The sequence below is a fragment of the Bombyx mandarina genome, chromosome 11, assembly GCF_030267445.1.
Source record: "Bombyx mandarina strain Sakado chromosome 11, ASM3026744v2".
In the NCBI taxonomy this organism is placed as follows: Eukaryota; Metazoa; Arthropoda; class Insecta; order Lepidoptera; family Bombycidae; genus Bombyx; species Bombyx mandarina.
In genome coordinates, this window is record NC_143218.1 from 5356503 (window position 1) to 5362502 (window position 6000).

Below are 6000 nucleotides of genomic sequence, written 5' to 3' on the forward strand. Positions count from 1 at the left end.
GTCCACCCATCTAAGCAGTTAAAAAAAAAGGCACCTTAATGGCGGTGTCTCGGCGGTCTGGCCGTCTCGGTCGGTGGGCTGTCTGAAGCTCGCCTAGACGGCGCCGCAAATTGGTACCCTCAGGACACTCTGCTGGGCTGAAACCAGCGTAGGTGTTCTTTCGCAAGGGATGAAGAGCGGTTTGCACGTCGAAGTGATTCCCGACATAATGTTCGCAAAATACGGAAATCATATTTTAGTTTCATATTTCAACACAACTTATATATCTGTCGAAGCATGTTGCGGATAATAACATGTACTCTTAGGTTAGGAATATTATGTTCTTTTTTTTAAATAATAAACGATTAATTACAACTCCACTACATACCATAATGTGTAATCGATTATTCAGGACTAAGTATTGCAGATTATTATTATATTATATTATTATTATATTATATTATTATTATATATTACAGATAAGTTTTACAGACAGTTGTTAAAACTTATAAGCACTAGACTAGGTAATTGTTTACTACAACTAGGCTGCTACAACTCATTTTAACATCTACGATTCTTTGAAATGTCGGACTAAGCCGGACTCCCAAAAATCAAAGAATATACTGATTAATTGTAAAATTAAACTGAAGTCGTCGCGGCCTAGTTTAAGATGCCCGGTGTACTCAACTCTAGCGATACGACTGTGACGGTCTTATTATCCCGCAGGAGTCTATGTACAATATTTTCTAAATAAATGTGTATTTAACACAAGTTCACGAATCTAATTTGCGTAGTTGCTGATGGTAGGGGGTTTTGTGAGCCCACATGGGAAGGTTCCATCGCCCTGCCTATTGTTACCACGTAGCTGTAATGTGGTCCCGTTTGAAGGATGGGACAATCGTAGTATAGAACTGAGACTTAGAACGCACGTCTCAAGGTTGTGTGCGTGTGTGTCTTGAGTGTTGGCATTTGCCATGTTGTTGTATATGGCCTCGGTAACCACTAAACATCAAGTGGACCGTGATATCTTTCACCCGTTAAGGCCAAATTCAATAATTAAACAACTTTTACGATTTAATTTTGCCTTTTTTACTGTCATTATATTATTTACAACGGTTCTAATACTTTACAGTCTCTGTCGTCACGGCTGACTGAGGTTAAATAAGTACATATGTACATACGTCAACATTTGAATATTTTATTAACGACCGTTAAATTTTCTATTCAACTCTTTTATAACATTATCGTTTCTTTTCACACAGAAAGAACTAACAGTATTTTGATGTCTGGCAGTTTGTTGAATATTTCATCTTCACGATAGGAGGATCCCAGGTGTTAGATAAGAGTTTACCATTTCTCTATCAAAATTAGGGTATTTTGTTGTTTCAATGACCTTGCGCACCATACGTGGTAATAAACCTAACGTGGTTTTTCTCTAGGATTTATGTGAAGTGTTTAATCATTTTGGAAACAAATCGAGTCTGAAGTTTCTATTCGCGCATTAATCATTACCAAAGTTTACACTGGTATATATTTATGTATTTAGTTAGATATAATAATAATCACGTATCTAAATAATGAGGTAATTTTTGAATATGTATATTATGTGGACGAGCTCACAGCCCACCTGGTGTTAAGTGGTTACTGGAGCCCATAGACATTTACAACGTAAATGCGCCACCCACCTTGAGATATAAGTTCTGAGATCTCAGTATAGTTACAACGGCTGCCCTACCCTTCAAACCGAAACGCATTACTGCTTCACGGCAGAAATAGGCAGGGCGGTGGTACCTACCCGTGCGGACTCACAAGAGGTCCTACCACCAGTAAAAACCACCAGTAAATTGAAACACTATTTTTTTTATTGCCCTTGTAGGCAGACGAGTATACGGTCCACCTGATGGTGAGTGGTTATCGTCGCCAATGGACTTCACCAATGCCAGAAGCAGAGCCAAGCCGCTGCCTAAACTCTTTCAACAACTTCACATCTATAACAGCCTTGCAACCTCTGGCACCGTTGCTTACTTTGTTGAGGCAGCCAGGTACCTAGGAGAGTGTAGTCAATGCAATCAACAGCACCAGAGTTTACAAGCAAGATTGCTAAGTTACAAGATTGCTAAGGAGAATTTTGTTATTTGCATCTGGGAAATACCCTGATGTTCATTCGAGTACACATCTAAAAATACATGAGCTGTCACAAATATTACTTCCATACTAAGGAAAGTACCGACACTAGCGATAGGATCGCTGTACGCGTATCAATCTGAGATAACGTTCCACGCCCTTACTTAAACAGTTCTCAGAATCCGTCGGGGTGTGTGTGACGCGGGTCGGCTCAGGTAAATACCAAAATCTGCACTTTTCCGTCGTAACACAATTACATGCAGTGAGTTGCAAGGCATGACAATCGTTATCTCTCAAAACGGACATACATGTTGTCAGTCGCGCTTAGCACCAGGCGGGCATTCGGCTCGTCACACACTATCTACATTACCAGTATAATGGACTATTTTAATATTTTTTCCCTATCTAAGCTGATGGTCTAGAGAGTCCATGTCAGCGTGCGTCACCGGGATAGTAGGTGAGCTCACGGTGCTCAAACCTGACGATGTTGCTAACAAGAGTCATGCTTCGCAGAATCTACCGCCGGATCGGAACCGCGACAAACTGAGAAGATTCGGCGAGAAACTCTGTGGGTTAATTTACTCGCCGAGCCCTTCGTCGCAAGCGACGGGTTGACTGGCTATTTTAATGAGAAGACATGTATAATAATAAGCCTTTCATTCCATGCAAATAGTACATACATATTTCAGGTATAAAGAAGAAAAGAAAAAAAATTGTGATGCTATTAACACGTATTTCACTTTTTTTTTCACTTCCTTCCTTTTCCATTAAAAAATATAAATGTAGATAATTCTTCTTAGAAGTTTGTTTGCATGAATCCTCCTCAAGTGAACGTGAAGGCCTCCTCTAAATAATGCCATGTGTCTCTATCTTGGGCTATTTGCTAGCGGGTACCAGCTATTCTTATCAGCTAGTCTGCCCATCTCATGTGGAGTCTGCCTTTCCGGCGTTTTTCCGATTGGACCCTTCCACGTTGTTACCCTGTTGGTTCATCTCTCGTCCTTTAGCCTCGCTACGTGCCCAGCCCACTTCCATTTTAGTTTCTTAGCGTAGGTTAGAGCATCCGTCACTTTGGTGGCTTCTCTAATTTTTGTGTGACGAGTTTTTTTTGCATCTTTTTAATATTGAGCATGCTTCGTTGTATTCCGCGTTGGCAGGCAGTAATTTTGCTTTTTAAATGGATGCAAAATTTCCACGTTTGACATGCGTAGGTTAGACAAGGTATTGCATCATGACTTTTGTTTAGATATTTGTTGGCGTGTTACTTTTGAATATCTATTTTAAGGACCAGTAGGTACTTGTTCCAAGTATTTTTTACTCTTCGTTTTACTTCTAGTTCATTTTGTTTTCTGTTGAAGCCATTTTTTTTCCAAGTTAGATGTATTTCTCTGTATATTTCAGTTTCATTGTCCACTGATATTCTTCTCTGTAAACTATCGTCGTCGTATCGTATATTTGAAGTCGTCGTGGCCTAACGGATAAGACGTCCAGTGCATTCGTGTTAAGCGATGCACCGGTGTTCAAATCTCAGGCGGGTATATACCAATTTTTCTAATGAAATACGTACTAAACAAATGTTCACGACCGACTTCCACGGTGAAGGATTATCATCTATAAGTATATATAAAAATGAATTGCTGTTCGTTAGTCTCGCTAAAACGCGAAAACGGGTGGACCGATTTGGCTAATTTTGGTCTTGAATTATTTGTGGAAGTCCAGAAAAGGTTTAAAAGTAGATAAATATGAAATTACATCGGAATTAAATAAAAATAACAATTTTGTTTTTCCTTGGATGTGTTCCCCGTCGGACGGATTCCTTTTGTTTTTTTTAAGTTTATTTTATACAAAAGTTTAGGTCTTTTATTTATCGATTGAGGCACTACGAAGTCTGCCGGGTCAGCTAGTCGTGTAATAAAAACGAAACCCGCAAAATTATAATTTGCGTAATTACTGGTGGCAGGACCTCTTGTGAGGCCGCGCGGGTGTGTACCACCACCCTGCATATTTCTGCCGTGAAGCAATAATGGGTTTCGGTTTGAAGGGTGGGGCAGTCGTTGTAACTAAACTTGAGACCTTAGAACTTATATCTCAAGGTGGGTGGCGCATTTACGCTGTGGATGTCTATGGGCTCCAGTAACCACTTAACACCAGGTAGGCTGTGAGCTAGTTCAACCAATAAGAAAAAAAAATTGTTTTCTAAATATTAATTTCTAGTCCTACCTGCTTACTAGCTGTTTAGTGAATCGATCATATTTTGTAATCGTGTGCAAGATTCTGACAGCAGAACTAGGTCACCTGCGAAGCGTAGGTGGGATAAATACTTGCCATTGATGTTTAATCCTATCTTTTCCCAGTTAAATATTTTTATTATTGACTCTAGGATAGACATAAATAATTTTGGAGATAGCGGGTCGCCTTGTTTCACGCCTCTTCCGATGGAGAACGTGACCAGTGAATCCTAGTTTTATTTTTGCTGTGCTACCTACTTTTGTAAATGTTTCTGATTATATCTATACACTCTTGTTCAACTTTTTGAGCTTGCAGGGCGGTCCATATACTTGAATGTGACACGGTATCAAAAGCTTTTTATAATCAATATATGCAATGTAGAGCGTTGTTTCTCTTGGTATTTTTCCATTATTTGTCCTAGAGTATGTACATGATCGATTGTTGAAAAACTCTTGTAATTTTTGGGTCACTGCTACGAGCAGAATCTCTTTATCCGATTTTTTTTATATTGCTTCGATGGGTGGACGATCTCATGGCCCACCAGGTGTTATGTGGTTACCGGAGCCCATAGACATCTACAACGTAAATGCCGCCATCAATCTTGAGACATGAGTTCTAAGTCTCAATTTTAACAGTACAGTGGTTGCCCCACCCTTCAAACCGAAACACATTACTGTTTCACGGCAGAAATAAGCGGGGTGGTGGTACCTACCCATGCGGACTCACAAGAGGTCCTACCACTAGTAAAACCGAATAATTTGAGTCTCTGAAATGTGCAGTCGTCATGCGGCTGATCAGTGAGTAGTCCATCACAAATACCTAATGTTTTTATAAGTGCGTTGATAAAGACAACATGTACATAATTTGCTCTACTTAAAACTTAACTGAAGTGCTATCGATAACACAAGTTAATTACCTTTAATAATTAATATTGCACGTGTTCGTTTGCCTACACCGTCACGTGCCGGGGAGTTCCCAAACCAATCCTTGGAATTATGATGATTAATTTTATGTGTCAGAGGTCGATATTATCAAACTCGCCGCTTCCTCGATCATAAAAGGGATCTTTAAAGGCGAGATAAAGAACAATGGTAGCTTTCTATACAACATTTTACCTGATATCTATTTGAGGCGTCTTGAAATAAAAAAAAAAGTTAAAACGATAGGAATAACATAGCTTAAGCTTAATCAGAAATATTTTTTTTATTAGAAAGTCACAAAAAAAAGATATTTAAGTTTAGGTATGCTTTATGATTTGAGGTTATCTATAAATAATAGATGTCTCTGATTTTTGTAGGCACGGACTATAATAAATTGACATCTCTGAAGCCGAACAATAAAATGAGGCCGTCAGCGCAAAAGTGGCCTAAGTTTACCATAGTTAGTATAGAGATAATGAGGTTCGAAGTTACCTTTACAATAGTTCGTAGGTAAAAAAATACGCGCTAAAGTTTACGAAGTCATCTGTGTTATCTATGGATGAAACTAAGGCCGATTTGCATCAAAATTTATTATTTTTTAAATAAATTGCTTTACATGAGCACGAACATGAATTGTGAGTTAGGCCACTTTTGCGCTGACGGCCTCAATTGTTGATGGATAAAAGTAATAGAGAGGGGGGGGGGGGACCAACAGAAGTAGGTAAGTGGAAAAAACAAAACAACTACA